The 17,623-nt window shown below is 35.7% G+C and overlaps 1 protein-coding gene across 3 annotated transcripts in view; it reads right to left on the bottom strand.

Annotated features, from left to right (window-relative positions):
- GRID1 (glutamate ionotropic receptor delta type subunit 1) overlaps nt 1–17,623 on the bottom strand; it is a 670,463-nt gene that overhangs the window by 88,375 nt on the left and 564,465 nt on the right. The gene's annotated exons all lie outside the window — the stretch shown is intronic.

Here is a 17,623-nt window from a genome sequence, read left to right as displayed (position 1 = left end):
CGGCCCAAGGTTTTGTGGGTTCCCATCCTAGGCGCGGACATGGCACCGCTGATCAAGCCATGCTGAGGCAGTGTCCCACATGCCACAACTGGAGGTACCCTCAGCTAGAATGTACAACTATGTACTGGAGGACTTTGGGGAGAAGAAGAAGAGGAAAAAAAAAAAAAAAAGATGATTGGGGGCTGGCCCCGTGGCCGAGTGGTTAAGTTCACATGCTCCGCTGCAGGTGGCACAGTGTTTCGTTGGTTCGAATCCTGGGCGCGGACATGGCACTGCTCATCAAACCATGCTGAGGCAGCATCCCACATGCCACAACTAGAGGGACCCACAACGAAGAATATACAACTATGTACTGGAGGGCTTTGGGGAGAAAAAGGAAAAAAATTTTAAAAATCTTTAAAAAAAGAGATGATTGACAACAGATGTTAGCCCAGGTGCCAATCTTTAAAAAAAAACAAAAAAACAAAAAAACAAAGTACGTAGTAAAAAAAAAACTGTACCTTGAAAAATTCAACTCTTAAACTAGCTAGGTACAGGAAGTACATCTAGATGCCCACCAAGGCTTAGCAATTTGAGGCAGAAAAGAACATACACATAGTTATAAAATTAAAGCTGGGAAGGTGGCCAAGCTCAGGTGAAGATGCTGTGCTAAGGAAGCGGAATTTTAACCTGAAAGATATGGGGAACCACTGACGATTTAAAAGCAAGGGACTAACTTGATTAGAATTTATTTTACAAAAATGTTTCTGTTGGCAATATGGAGAAAGGTTTGAAGGAGTGAAAGAGGAGAGAAAAAAGGAAGTCAGAAGAGTGTTGTAATAAACTAAATGGTCATTGGGACTGGATATGGCAGACAGAATATAGAAATGACAGATGTTAGAGAGATTTAGGAGGTAAAATGGATTTAATCTATTAACAGAATAGTTCTGGAGAGTGTGGAACTGATAGGTGTTTTGAGTGGTCCCAGTTTCTGCTTAGTTAAAATTAATATTCGAGGAAAGAGACGGTGGGATGAATAGGTGGAACACAGGGAATTTTCAGTACAGTGAAACTCTCTTGTACGCTGCTGTAATGGTGGATACATGTTATTACACATTTATCAAAATCTATGTAATATACAACACAACAAATGAGCTCTAAGTAAACTATGACCTGTAGTTAAGAATAATATATATCAATGTTGGCTCATCAAATGTACCACACTGATGTAAAATGTTGATAATAGGAGAAATTTGGTAGGAAATTTACATGGGAGCTCTCCGCACTTTTCACTCAACTTTCCTGTAAACCTAAAACCATTCAAGAAAATAGCCTATTATTTAAAAAAAAAAAAAAAAAAAAAAGAGGTGGGAGAAATACCAATTTGAGGTCTTCTGGCACCTTGGGCATGTCACTTTAGGCTAGCCGTAGAGGAGGGTCACCTTCTGGACCAGTCCACAGAGGAGGCCTGTGGAAGCCCTGTCTCCACACTTCGTTAGGGCTGGACTCCAGGCCTTCGATGTTTTTATCACAAACAGATGCTATAGCTCTAGACGGGACAGGAGAGAAGCGGGCATGCAGTCCATCACAGGAGTTGCTCAATATGTCTGCCCCTTGTTAACACAGCTCTCTTGAATTATGTAATTTTTGCTAACGTATTGTACATTCACAAGCCTGAGCAGGAATACAAATTCTATGGCCAGTTTGTGTATATGGATGACTTATCACAGTTATAAAATCTGGAGCTTTTCAACTCATGAATCTCATGGTTCAAATGTGAAACAGTACACAGACTGCAAACTGCATTTCATGTGATTCTAATGGACCCATGAATACAGGAGCAAGAGAGGAATAAAAAGGATGAAAAAATCAAAAGACGTGGAAAATCTCCAATTTTACCTTTAGGAAACGGTGTCCTGCCACCACTTTGCCCAGCAGGAGATCGATGTGTATACCCAACATAAGTATTTGCCCTCAAGATAAAAACAAACAGAGAAAAAACCAAAGCAACAAAACAAGAAAGTCAACTCCTTCCATGCATACAGAGCTATAAATGGAGTGTGACCCAAAGAACAGGAAACACAGCAGACGTGACTTCAGAGTTTAGGAGTGACAGTCATGATTCCCACCTATTGCAGACTTCTGGGGACATGCAATTGGTCACCTCCCGAAGGTGTTCACTCAACTTCAGACAGGTCTGACGCCAAGAAAAGACCTTTATTTTTCTAAGCTAAACCCTGTATCTTGAATTGTCCTGCCAAAAGTTCTTAATTTTCTACATATGGACCAAAAAGAACAAATCTGCCTTCAATAATTAATTCGTCCACTTAACATACATATTGGGTATACACACTGAATGGCTGTGTCCCCCCAAATTGACATGCTGAAGTCCTCACTCCCAATGTGATGGTATTGGGAGGGGGTGCCTTTGGGAGGTAATTAGGTTCAGATGAGGTCATGAGAGTGGGGCCCCCAGGATGGGATTAGTGAGTTAATAATAGGAAGAGAGACCAGCGCTCCCTCTCTCTCCACCACATGAAGACACAGCAGAGAGAAGGTGAGCATCTGCGAGCCAAGAAGAAGGGTCTCACCAGGAACCAAATCTGCCAGCACCTAGCCCCCAGAACTGTGAGAAATAAATTCCTGTTGTTTAAGCCACCCAGGGTATGGTCTTTTGTTATGGCAGCTGAGCTGTGTCAGTCATTGTGCTAAGAATTGTTACACAATGGGGGGCAAACAAACTCAGTCCCCAGAACCATAGAGTTTATTATCTAGAAGGATGGATGCATATTAAACAAAAAGTAAACACAAAAATGAATAGTTACACAATGTGATAATTGCTAAGAAAGAAAAGTACTGGAGTCTATGAAAGAGAAAAATAGAAAAGGGTGATTTAAACTCAGGTGTATCCAGGAAGGCTACTGTGAAGAGGTGACATGTGAGCAGAAACTTGAAGGATGAGTCAGCGTTGGCTAGGGAAAAAGGAGAGAAGACTGTTCCAAAAATATGGACTAGCTTGAGTGAAGGCCACAGAGCATGAAACTACCTGTGATCTTTGAGGAACACAGAGAAGCCTGGGAATCAAGAGCTTTGAGAAATAAGATAAAGTTAGACACACAGAGGGCATGAAGAATGCCCCAACAGCTTTGTAGAAAGTCATGAAATCAAGCAGTGCTGAACTTTCAACTTTGTTCTTCATTTTTCAAAATTCTTTTCCCCATTCTAAATCCTTTGCATTTATAGATAATTTTCCTGGAACAAGTTTTTCCAGTTCTACTTTTAAAAAAGTCTTCTAAGATTTTCATGGGGATTGCATTGAATTTATATTTCAGTTACGAAGATTTACCATCTTAACAATATAAAGGATTCCAATCCATGAATATTGGATATCTCTCCATTTATTTAAATCCTCTTTAGCTTCTCTTGGCAACCTTTTCCACTAAGTTTTCCCCTAAGGGTATAATTCTTACACATCTTTTAAAAATACGTTCCTAAGAATTTTATGCTTTTGTTGTTATTGTTATTTTTTTATTTTGTTTTCAAGTTGTTGGTTATTAGTATGTGAAAATACAACTGATTTTTGTATAGTGACTTTGTTTCCTGCAACCTATGAAGATTTATTTACTAGATTTAATTTTATTAAAAAATTGTTAGGATTTTCTCCAAAGACCATCACATCATCAGAAAATAAAGACAATGTTACTTCTCCCTTTCAAGTCTGTACACGTTTTATTTCTTTTATTGCTTGTTGGTCAGACAAGGACCTGCAATACAATGTTGGGGGAAAAGCAGTCAAGATGTCATCATTAAGTATATTGTTAGTAGTCAGTTCTCTGTCTGTGCCTGCTATTTATTTATCTTAGAATCATGAATGGGTGCTGTAACCAAGTGGATAAAACTCCACTTGAATATGATGTATTATCCTTTTTATAGATGGCTGGATTCTATCTGCTACTATTACATTGAGGATGTTAAAAGTTAAGTTCATGAAAGATATTAACCAGTAACATTCTTTTCTTCTAATGTCTTTTTTGGCTTTTAGTATCAGATTTATGCCAGTCTCATTAAATGAATTAAAAAACATTTTCTCCTCCTCTATTTTCTGAAAGAGTTTACAATGACTGCTATCTCTTTGAACGTTGGAGAGAATTCACCAGTGAAGCCATCTGGGCCTGGAATTTCATTTGTGGTGAGGCTTACAAATCCAATATCTTTAACAGATTTATATCCAGATTTTCTCTTTTTTATTCAGTTTTTATAACTTGTGTTTTTAAATAAATTTATCCATTTCATCTAAGTTGTTGAATTTGTTGGCAGAAAGTTGTTCATAATATTGTCTTATTATCCTTCTAATGTCTAAAAGATCTGTAATGAAACCCCCATACTCATTCCTGAGATTGATAATTTCAGTTTTCTCTCACCTATTTTTCTTGATAGTCTTGCTTGGGGTTTATCAATTTTATTAAACTTATCAAACAACCAACTTTTGACTTTGCTAATTTTCTATGCTATTATACATATTCTAGTTCTTTATTTAAAAATAACTTTGAGTTTAGCTTTTTCTTATTTTTCTATCTTTTAAAGGGGGAAACTAAGAATCTTGAATTTAAGAATTTTTTGTTTCTTATATAGGCATTTGAAGCTATAAACTTTCCTCTAAGCACGATTTTAGCTGATTCCATAAACTTTGATGTGTTGTGTTTTTATTATCACTTAGAAAGTTTTTTTACCTTTCTTTTGTGATTTCTTTCTTTGACCCATAGGTTTAGAATTATGATATTTAAAATTCACTAGGGATTTTCTAGATTGTTTATTTTTATTGGCTTTTAATTTAATGTAATTACAGTGACAGAACATACTTTGGAAGAATTTACTCTTTTGAAATTTATTGAGATTTGACTCTATGGCCCAATGAATGAGCTGCCTTGGTGGCTGATCCATGCATACTGAAAAGAATGTGTATTCTGCAATTGTTGGGTGTTGTGTTCTATAAATGTCAATCATGTCAAGTCGGTTGATAGTGTTGTTTAGATCTTCTATAGGCTTACTGGTCTTTTGTTTACTTCTTATGTCAATTTCTAAGAGAATGTAGTTAATATTTGGATTATTTTAGATTTTTCTATTTCACCCATTAGGTTTGTCAAATTTTAACTCATAAACTTTGATGCTTCATTAGGTGCATACATATTTAGAATTGTCTTTGTGGTGCAATTGCTCCTTTTATCATTACGTAATGTCCCTCTTTATCCCTTGTAATACTCTACAGCATAAAGCCCACTTTGTCTCATATTGGGAGCTCCTCATCAGCTTTCTTATGCTTACGTCTGCATGGTATATCTTTTACCTTCCTTCTCAATCCACCTGTAACTTCCTGCTTAAAATGCTTGTAGACAGCATATTTCTTCCAGTTTTATGTTGTTAATGATGGGAGGTCTAATCAGATATCTGTTATTCCATTGTAGCGTGTAGAGAAAGTCCATATTATTTTTCATCAGTACCATTAATATGCACCATATTAATGGCTGCATCTAACAAATGCGTCTTAAGAGAGCTACACACCAGCCTGTGGTGCCCCAAAGGCAGGGACTGATCCATAGCTCTGTTTAAATGCATTTGTTAGATGCAGCCAATCCCTTCAGGCTACTAGAACTTTATAGATCATTTTTTCCAATCAAAGGCAGTGCTTTCCAAACTTTAATATGAGTAAAAATCAGTTGGAGACTTAGTTAGATACAAATTTTGATCCAGAAGATCTGAGATGAGGCCTGAAGTTCTAATTTATGACAGCAATGCTGTTCTGTGTGCCACGCTTTGAATGGCAAGGATGTATAGGTCTCGCTAACTCGCAGAGTCATTCAGGTCTTCTATGCCACAGGTTACCAACTTCAGTGACTTGATGGTGGAAGGTGGGTACGTGAGAGTGTGAAGCCAGCACGTTTAGTAATAAAACAGAGGATAGACGGACCAGAGGCAACCTGAAGAGTGCTAGCACCACCAAAGTCATTCAAATTTAAATATTTAAAACATGATGCTGCCAAAAGAAAAAACAAGCTTGTGAGGCAAATTCAGGTCATACCCAACTGTTTATAATTCCTCTTCAATGTCCTTATCTACATATTAATTTAAAAATTAGAATCCTTACATCCAAATTGACAATGATCCATGTGTAAGCAGGCTTTAAGTTCAGTCAGCAAAGAGCAAGTGATCCATCTCAGGTTTGGCTGTGACTTCTTAGATATAATACCAATGGCATGATCAATAAAAGAAAAAATTGGTAAGTTGGCTTTATTTGGCCTCATTGATAACTAGTCCTTTCCAATTCATAATTTTCCCCATTTTATCCACAAATATATCTTAAAACTGACATAGGTCTTAGGAAAACCCATATATATCCTCCTCTTCTCTCTCTATATATATACATATTTATATAAATAATTTAGAAATACATCTAAATATTTATTTATTGATCTATCATAAACCTTTTATTTGTTGATTTGTATTTAAGGTTCCTCCATGTCTTTTCATGGCTCGATAGTTGTTATTTCTTTTTAGCACTGAGTAAAATTCCATTGCCCGGATGCAATCTAGTTTATTTATCCATTCACCTCTTTAAGGATATCTTGGTTGCTTCCACGTTATGGCAATTGCAAGTAAAGCTGCTATAAAAACTCTTATGCAGGTTTTTGTGTGAATATGTGGTTTCAATTCATTTGGGTAAACACTACAGAATGTGACTTCTGGATCATATGGTAAGAGTATGTTTAGTTTTGTAAGAACCTGTCAACTTTCTTCTAAAGTGGCCATATCTTTTTGAATTCCCACTGGCAATGAGAGTTCTTGTTGCTCCACTTCCTAAGCATTTGGTGGTGTCAGTGTTTTGCATTGTGGCCATTCTAGCGGGTGTGTCATGGTATCTTAACGTTGTTTTATTTTTCAATTCCCTAACGACATACAATATTAATCATCTTTGCATACGGTTGTTTACCATATGTATATCTTCTCTGGTGACACGTATGTTCAGATCTTTTGCCCATTTTTAAAATGGGTCATTTTCTTACTGTTTAATTTTAAGAGTTCTTTGTATATTTTAGATATTAATCCTTTATTTGATATGTATTTTGCAAAGCTTTTCTCCCAATCTGTGACTTGTCTTCTCATTCTCTTAATAGCGTCTTTGTCACAGAAGTTTTTCATTTTAATGAAGCCCAATTTACCAATTTTTTCCTTTAGTAATTACGCTTTTGGTGTTGTATCTAAGCATTCACCACCAAACCCAAGGGCACCTAGATTTTCAGTTTATCCTAAGACTGCAAATAATGATACAATATTTAAAATCAAAAGTTTATAGCAAGTTTTGTGTTACTAAAGGCTATTTCTCTACCTTGATTGGTAAAGAAAAGATTGGTAGGAAAACTGCCTGGGGATAAGCAGACTGCCGGTGAGCTCAGTCTTTTTATTTTCCCCTCTGAAATTTTGTAGGTGTGCGGGCAGAAGACAAAGCTCTTATTATGGATTGCTTATCCTTCCCTCGCTGAACACAAGAATTTATCTGTAGGAAGCATTTGTTCACTTTTAATTTACAAATTTGATATTTCCAAATTCAATAAACAGAGAAACATCATCTTAAATGCCATGACTAGGCCAATTACACCAACCTCCTCATTTTACAGATATAGAAACTAAGAATCAGAAAGGTCAAGTGACTAATGTCATCCAGCGAGCTGGTGGCAATACCCCAACAGAGCTGCCTACTTCCTAGACTGTCATCTTCTCTCCCACAGCTCCTAGTCAGGCTGCTTTTTCCTCAATCCAGGACTCCAAACCTCAGAGCTATTTCTTGGAGTAGCAAGGTCCTTGTCAAAACAACAATAGTATCTATCCTTATATGGTTCTTTCTACAGGCCAGGTAATATTCTAAACTCTAACAAGTGTTGGTTAATCTCCTCCAATAGCCCTATGAGATAGATGCTATTCTTACCCCTATGTACAGATGAGAAAAGTAAAGTACAGAGAGATTAGGTAATTTTCTCAAGATCACACACCCAGTAAGTGGGAGAGAGAGGATCTGAAACCCAGCAATCAAGCTTCAGTGTCTATGCTCATTACAACTACACTCTGGTATCTCTCCCAGTTGTGGCACTGTGCTTCTGCCCTCCAAAAGGTGCCACTAGGCCAAATGTGATGCCTCTGAACATAGGGTGTTACTCACCTAGGATTTTTCTTTTTTATTTTCTTTTGGTGAGGAAGATTGGCCCTGCACTAACATCTGTGCCAATCCTCCTCTATTTTGTATGTGGGACACCTCCACAGCATGGCTTAATGAGCAGTATGTAGGTCCACGCCAGGGATCCAAATCCACAAACTCCGGGCCACCAAAGCGGAGCATGCGAACTTAACTGCTATGCCACTGGGCCAGCCCCTCACCTAGGATTTTTAGCCAAAGCATTTCCTCAATACAGGGCAATGATGCCTGCAGTGCCAAACCACCTGCTGATGCCACCTTTTTCAAACGACTCTGCTTTCATCATGATAACAGGGGAAGATCTATTCGTAATAGTAATGGAGATGAAAGTAATTACAACATTTTGAGACATTTTCAGTGAACTGTAAGTGAGATAGGCCCTCCTCCCTGAATGTACCTCATACCCACTCCAAATGAGAAAGGTAAAAATTGCTTAAGTTAGTTGCTAAGTACGTCTCTTGTTCTCCAGAAAATTTCAGTCTCTCTTGGATACCAGACTTTTGTATGTGTTTTAAATAAATCTATAGGTTCCAAAGACTAGGACATTTATATGGATGGTAAGTATGAACATTTATAATGGGAACTGCCATCATTATTGAATGGTTTTACATTAGCTTGAAATGTATAGGTTGAAGATCATTTGGATGAATAAGAAAGATAGATTGATAAAGAGAAGACAGATATCCATCATTCAGCCTTCCAGATACCTACTGAAATTACCAGGTGATTGTTTTAAACTATAGAGAATCATGTATCATGAACCTAGGGAAGGATGCTACCAACTTACCAAATATTTTGAGAAGAAGGCAGAAATTAGTGGGAGACAGCAATAGGAGACACGGATTCATTTTGCTTTGAAAGTGCATCATCTCAGTGGATTTCCTTTTCTATCTACATAGACAAACAGTTCAACAATGGAAGGCCCCTGGATTCCTCTGGGCTCTGCAGGGTACAGCATGCAAAAACCTCAGTTTACTGGTGTTTGTCTCTGACATGGAGAATAGCAAGGCCAGAAAGGAGGTTAAAAAACAAGATATACTGTGGCTTTTCTTACTGTTGTAGGTGCTGGATCAATCAGAATTCTAGAAACAGAAACTTTATCAGTAGGGCAAAAATTCAAAAGGGAAAATTTCCCACTAAGGCCCAGGACTGGTAATGGGAATTTATATGACAGTCCTCACCTCCACTTACAAGCCAGGTTAGAATCTGAGAGGACGATTCTACTTGCAGCCAGGTGTACTATTAGGAGATCCAAGGAGACTCTATCTATTTGTCTATGGAAGGGTTCTCCAGAATCTAGCAAGAGCAAACTAAACAGCAAAAAACCACAACATGGGGGCATAAAGAAAAGATTCAGCATGAAAGAAATGATGTATAGATACATTTATATTATATCTCATTAAAGATACTAAAAACATATTGTTCAAAAATAAAGTAAAATTTTAAGAATATTTGTTTTTCTGTAGGTATAATTCACTATAGGAAGGACTCTTTATAACAAAAAATTAAAATAAAATCCATAAAGAGTGACTGAGAAATAAAAAAGTACTAACAGAGTGGGAGGAAGAAAGAATGAAAGAGAAATAAAAGCATACAGGTAGAATTTATACATTCATTAACATTGTTGAAAAGTCTATGAACACTGGAGAAAATCTAATCAGAAATGCGGGAGACTCTCCTAGAATGAAAAGGAAAAGGATAATAAATTAAAAATAATCAAAGAGAGTACAACAGAAATGGAGGACTCATAGCACCAACACGTGAAAAGTTAATGTTCCTGGAAACAAGACAAAGATAAATAGGAAAGATTTAATAGATGAGGAAATACCTAATAGATGACAAAATTATTGAGCTAAAGTGCAAGTTTCTTTTTGCATGTAAAAAGGAGAATTCTAGTCATAATTAATGACATATAGGTCAACTCCTTATTAAATATTGATGGCAGATTTTTAATTCAAAGCTATTATTAAACTTAGTTACAAAGAAGAAAGCATAAGAAAGGAGGAGTGGTGGAGGAGGAAAGGAAAATAAGAAGGGGAGAAAGATAATAGAAAAAGAAGGAGAAAAAGGATCAGAAGGAGGGAGAAGTGAAAGAGAATGAGAGGAGGAGGAGGATGACAAGAGGGCAGACAAGAAAAAAGTGGAAAATGAGGACGAGGAAGACATGGAGGAGAAGGAAGAAGGAAGAACAGTGGGGAGGAGAGAGAGGAGAAAGAAGAAGGGGAGGAGAAGAAGGAGGAGAAAGGGGAGAGGAAAGTGACAAGGAAAGGGAGGAGGTGAAGACAGAGGAATGGGAGGGAGAAGGAGGAGGAAGGATTAAAGGAGAAGGAGGAACACGAAGGATGAGAAGAAGAATGGGGGAGAGAGGAGGAAGAGGGGAAGAGAAAGGGAAGAGGGAGGTGAGGAGGGAGAAGACAGAGATGGAGAAAAAGAGGGAAGAATAAGAAGGGAAGAGAGGAAAGGAAAGAGGAGAGGACGAAGAGGAGGTGAATGGGGCTTCTCTAAAGGATTACATACAGGAAGAGCAACGGAGCAAATTCTATAGAATTCAGGCAATGGGGCAAATTCTATAGACTATTAAGGAGAAAACATGTGAAACAAGAATATTATACCCAGATAAGTTTTAATTCATCTGTGAATGCAACAGAAAAAGATTCTCAGATATGCTCTCAGAAAATACACAACTCTTGTTAGGTACATTGCTCAAAGAGCTACTCTAGTTGAACAAAAACTCATTAAAATAAATAAATAAACAATGGTTGTCATAGAATAAAGAGACAATCAACAAACATTGAAACCACCGGAACATAGAATTCAGTCCAAATAATGACTATAAATATGGATGAGATAAAACAAAAGAATGAAAATGCCGAATATATATCTTAGAGAAAAAATAAAATATCTTTAAAAAGAAGAAGAAAATAAAGAACCATAGTACACTAAGTCTAAAATCTCATGTTTTATCAACAAAAAATGGTTGCATAAGTGGAAGGAAAGGAGGATAAAAAGATATTCTAGTACCATCTTACTTAGGGAGAGATATGTGAATATATGGTTTTACTCTTGATTCTGAAAGAGAAATAGTAGTGGATGTATATCTCAGCCTAAAGGAAACTACTGGAGGTTAAAAGAGGATGTTTAACTTCCAATGGTGATAGTGGGGAACCATAATAATAATAATGGTAATAGAATGTTAAACATCACGAAAACAATTTAGAATGCATCAGTAGACATGATAAAAGTAAAATCAAATATATTTATATTATAATATTTGTCAGTTGTATGCAAAAAATTGGATTATGTAAATGAAATGGACAAATTCCTAGAAACACACAACATGCTAAGACTGAATCTTGAACAAATAGAAAACCTGAAGAGACCTATAACTAGTAAGGAGATTGAATTAGCGATTAAAGACCTCCTAACAAAGAAAAGTCCAGGACCAGACAGCTTCACTGCAGAACTCTACCAAATATTTAAAGAAGAATGAATAGCAATCCTCCTCAAACTCTTAGCAAAAGAATTCAAGAGGAGGGAACACTTCCTAACTCATTCTACGAGGCTAGCATCACCCTGATACCAAAGCCCAAAAAAGACTATAAGAAAAGAAAAGTGCAGGCGAATGTTCCTGAGGAATATTGATGCAAAAATCCTCAACAAATGCCAGAAAACTGAATTCAACAGCATATTAAAAGGATTATGCCCCATGACTAAGCAGGATTTATTCCTGGAACGCAAGAATGGTTCAACATACAAAAATCCATCAATGTAATGCACTACATTAACAGAATGAAGAAAAAAGCCACACCATCATCTCAATGCAGGTAAAGCATTTGACAAAATTCAACACCCCCTCATGATAAAAACACTCAGCATGTTAGGAAGAAAAGAAAATTAGCTTAATATAATAAAGGCCATATATGAGAAACCCAAAGCTTTCACCCAATGGTGAAAGACTAAAAGCCTTTCCTGTAAGATCAGGAACAAGAAAAGAATGCCCACTTCCACCGCTTCTATTCAACCTAGTACTGGAAGTCACAGCCAGACAACTAGGCAACAAAAAGAAATAAAAGATATATAAGTTGGAAAGGAAAAATTAAAAGTATCTGTGTTGTCAGACAATATACCCTTATATGCAGAAAACCTTAAAATTAGACATGTGCACACACGCATGTGCACACACACACCCATATTAGAACTAGTAAGTGAATTAAGCAAAGTTGCAGGATACAAAATCAATGCAGAAAAATTAGCTGCATTTCTACACATTAAGAATAACAACCTGAAGGAGAAATTGCAAAAACAATTCCAGTTCCTGAAAGAAATTAAAGACACAAATAAATGGAAAGACATCCTCTGTTCATGGATTGGAAGACAATATTGTAAAGATGTCACTACTACCTAAAGCAATCTACAAATTCAATACCATCTCTAACAAAATTCCAATGATGGTTTTTGAAGAAACAGAACAATCCATCCTAAAATTCATATGGAATCTCAAGGGACCCCAAATAGCCAAAATAATCCTGAAAAAGAACAAATTTGGAGATCTCAAATTTCCTGAATTCAAAATGTCCTACAGAGCCACAGTAGTCAAAACAGTGTGGTACTGGCATGAAGACAGACATCCAGACAAGGGGAATAGAATAGAGAGCCCAGAAATACTATCCCACATATGGCCAAATGATTTTCAACAAGGGTGTCAAGAGTATGCAATGAGGAAAGGACAGTCTTTTTAACAAATGGTGTTGGGAAAACTAGATATCTTCACGCAAAAGAATTAAGTAGGACCCTTACCTTACACCATGTACAAAAATTAATTCAAGATGGATCAAAGATCTAAATATAAGACCTAAAACTATAAAACTCTTAGAAGAAAACTTACTGGGAAATTTTCGTGACATTGGATTTGGCAATGATTTCTTAGATATGACAGGAAAAGTAAAGGCAAAAACAACAACAACAACAAAATTTGGACTTCATCAAAATTAAAACTTATCTGCATCCAAGGACACTATCAACAGAATAAAAAAGCAACCCATGGAATGGGAGAAAATATTTGCAAATAATATATCTGATAGGGAATTAATATCCAAAATGTATAAAAATGTCCTACAATTCAATAACAACAACAAAAAAATGTAAAATGAGCAAAGGACTTGAATAGACATTTCTCTAAAGAACACAAATGGCCAATAAACACCCGAAAAGATGCTCAAAATCACTAATCGTTAGGGAACCGAAAATCAACACCAAAATGAGATACCACTTCATACCCATTAAGATAACTATTACGGAAACAAAAACAAAATGGAAAACAAGGGTTGGCAAGAATGTGAAGAAACTGGAATCCTTGTGCATTGCTGGTGGGAATGTGAAATGGTGCAGCAGCTGTGGAATATAATAAGGGTACTTCCTCAAGAAAATTAAACATAGAATTACCATATAATTCAGAAGGCCGCTCCTGGATATATGCCCAAAAGTATCGAAAGCAAGGGCTTGAACAGATATTTGTACACACATGTTTATAGCAGCATTATTAAATAATAGCCAAAAGATGGAAGCAACCCAGTGTTCCTTGACAGATGAATGAATAAACAAAATGTGGTATATGCATACAATGAAATGCTACTCAGCCTTATACAGGGAGGAAATTCTGACACATGCTACAACATGGTGAAACTTGATGATATGCTAAGTAGTCAAATTCATAGAGACAGAAAATAGAATGGTGGTTTCCAGGGTCTGGAGAAGTGAGGAATGGGGAGTATTGTATAAACTTTCAGTTTTGCAAGATGAAATATTCTATAGGTGGATGGTGGTGATGTTTGCAGAACAATGTAAATATACTTAATGACACAACTGTATACTTAAAAATGATTAAAATGATAAAATTTATGTTAGTATATTTTACCACAATTTTAAAAATTAAAATTAAAAAACAACAAACATATATTTTAATAATATATTCTAATATCTAGATAGTTGTTTTTAAACAAATTGTGAAGTCTATTCAATAAGTAAAAAAATCATAAAAATAACAATTTAAAAACTGAATATAGAAGACTATCCATTGAACAAATTGGATGAAAAATGTTTTAATTACCTCCTGAAAAGGAAGAAATCAGACAGCTTCAAAAGGGAGTTGTTAGGGCAGAGATGGAGTGGAACAGAGTGATATAGGAGCAAAGTTTTGTATACTTTTAAAGTTGGCATTAATCCAAAGAAAATTATTATAAATTAAGATATTCATTGTGATGCCTAGGGCAACCACTAAGAATATAACTCAAAAAATACATAGTAAAAGAAACCACAGGGGAATTAAAATGGTATGCAAAATATATCTACATAACCCCAAAAAGGGCAACAATAAAGGAAATAAGGAACAAAAAAGATGAAAGACATATAGAAAACAAATATAACAAAACGGCAGAAGTGAGTTCTTCCTTATCACTAACTATAATAAATAAATATAGATTAAACTCTCCAATTAAAATCTAGACCTTGGTAGAATGGATTAAAAAACATAATCTAATTGTATGCTATATAGATGGGACTCACTTTAGATTCAAAGACAAATAGATTGAAAGTGTGAATGGATGAAAGATTGAAAGGATGAAAAAAATATTCTGTGCAAACAATAACCAAAAGAGAACTGGAATGGTTATACTAATATCAGATAAAGTAGACTTTAAGACAAAAATTTTTATGAGAGACAAACAAGGACATTATATAATGACAAAAGGGTCATTCACTAAGAATATATAACAATTACAAGTATAAACATATGTACACATAACAATAAAGCTCCAAAATATATGAAGCAAATTGATCGAAGGGAGAAATGGACACTTCCTCAAAAAAAAGGTGGAGACTTCAATATCCCACTTTCAATAACTGATAAAACAACTAGAGAGAAGATCAGCAAGTAAATGGAAAACAGGAACAACCATATAAACCAACTAGTCTTGAAGATGAAATAGACAATATGAATTGCCCTAGAACTGTGAAGAAAATAATTCATAATTTAAAATCTCCAAATTATGAAATCTCTAGGTCTAGATGGTTTCCCCGGAGAATTACACCAAACATTTAAACATGAATTAACACCAATTTTTCATAATCTCTTCCAGAAAAAAGAAGACGAGGGAAGTCTTCCTAAATCATTTCATGAGGCCAGTGCTACCCTGATATCAAAACCAGAGAAAGACAGCACAAGAAATAAAAGTAGAAACAAATATTTCTCATGAATTTAGATGCAAAATTCCTCAACCAGAATATCAGCAAATAGAATCCAACAATATATGAAAAGAATCATAGACCATGACCAAGCAAGATTCATTCAAGGTGTACAACATTGGAAAAACAATCAACGTCATCTCTAATATTAACGAGCTAAAGAAGAGAAAGCATATGATCATGTCAACTCATGCAATAAAGGCATTTGATAATATCCAATACCCATTCATGATAAATATTCTGAGCAAGTTATGATCTATTGGTTTAATGCAATCACAACTATAATTAATGGAATTCCTATCAAAAGCACAGAAAAGTTTTTTTATTGACATAGACAAGCTTATTCTAAAATTTGTACAGAAAGGTGCAGGTCCTAGAATAGTTACAACAGTCTTAATAGAGAAGAATAAAATGGGAGGAATCACTGTCCAAAGTCAGGTTTACTCTGTAGCTCCAGTAATCAAGACAGCGTGGTATTGGCAAAGGGACAGACAAAGACCAACGGAACTGAGCAGAGGACTCAGAAAGAGACCCACACAAATATGCCCAACTGATTTCTAACAAATTACAAAAGCAATTCAATGAAGGAAGAATACCCTTTTTAATAAATGGTGCTAGAGTAATTTGATATCCATAGACGGGAAAAAAAATAGAACTCAACCTAAATCTTACACCTTATACAAAAATTAACTAAAAAATGATTGTGGGCTGAAATGTAACATGTAAAACTACAAAACTTATAGGAAGAAAAAATAGGAGATTATATTCAGAGTCTAAGGCTAGGTAAAGATTTAGACGTGACACCAAAAGCATGCTCCACAAAAGAACAGATTTACAAATTGGACCACATAGGAATTAAAAACTTTTCTCTGTGAAAGACCTTGTTAAGAGATTCAAAAGACAAACTATAGAGTGGGGGAAAATATTTGCAAACCCCATATCTTGCAAAGAACCAATATCTAAAATACATAAAGAACTGTCAAAATTCAACAGTAATAAACAATTCAATTAGGAAATGAGCAAAATACATAAACAGATATTTCACCAAAGAGGATATATTAATAGTACTGAGCACTTGAAAACATGTTCATCATAAGGAGTCATTAGGGAAATGCAAATTAAAACTACAATGAGATATCACTCTATGCCCAACACAATGGTAAAATAAAAACAATGACAACACTAAATGCTGGCAAAGATGCAAAGAAACAGGATCATTCCTACTTCACTAGCAGTGATGTAAAATGGTAGTCACTTTGGATAAAACAGTTTGATAGTTTCTTATAAAACTCAGCATGCCATTACCACACGACCCAGCAATTGCACTCTTGGATATATATCACATATAAATGAAAATTTACCTTCACATAAAAACCCACTCACAAATATTCATAGTGGCTTTATTCATAATTACCTAAAACTAGAAACAACCCAGATGTCCTGCAATGAGTGAATCGTTACACAAACTGTGGTACGTCTGATACTACTGAGCAACAGAAAGCAATGAACTATTAATGCACACACTAACCTGGATGAATCTCTAGAACTGTGCTGAATTAAAAAGCCAGTCCCAAAATGTATGATTCCTTATATAACATGCTTGAAATGGCAAAATTTTAGAAATGGAGAACACATTACTGGTTGCCAGAGGTTAAGAACAGGGCTGGAGGGGAAGAAGTATGAATGAAGTGGGTGTGCTTACAAAAGCACAACACAAAGAATCCTTGTAAGGATAAAATTATTTAGTATCTTTACTGTGATGGGGATACACAATCTACACGGGATAAGACGGTATAGAACCAAATGCACACACATACGCACACACACAGAAAAGAGTACAGGTACAGGAGGAGAAATCTGAGCAGAATCAGTCAATTGCATTAAAGTCAATATCCTGGTTGTGATAATATGATACTAAAGTCTTGCAAAATGTTACCATTGGGGGAAACTGGTTAAAGGATATTAGAAGACCTCTCTGCATTATTTCCCACAACTGCATGAGAATCTATGATTATCTCAATAAAAATGTCAACTAAAAAAAAAACACCCGATAGCACCATACTGAGTTTTGAATCTTAGTCAAGGAGTCTGAACTCTTTTAAATGGCATTTGGGAGCCATAGAAGCTGGCTAGTCGAGTATGGATGACTTGATTAGCGCTATG

This window comes from Equus caballus, chromosome 1, assembly GCF_041296265.1.
Source record: "Equus caballus isolate H_3958 breed thoroughbred chromosome 1, TB-T2T, whole genome shotgun sequence".
Lineage (NCBI taxonomy): Eukaryota > Metazoa > Chordata > Mammalia > Perissodactyla > Equidae > Equus > Equus caballus.
This window is presented reverse-complemented; position numbering and strand designations above follow the sequence as displayed.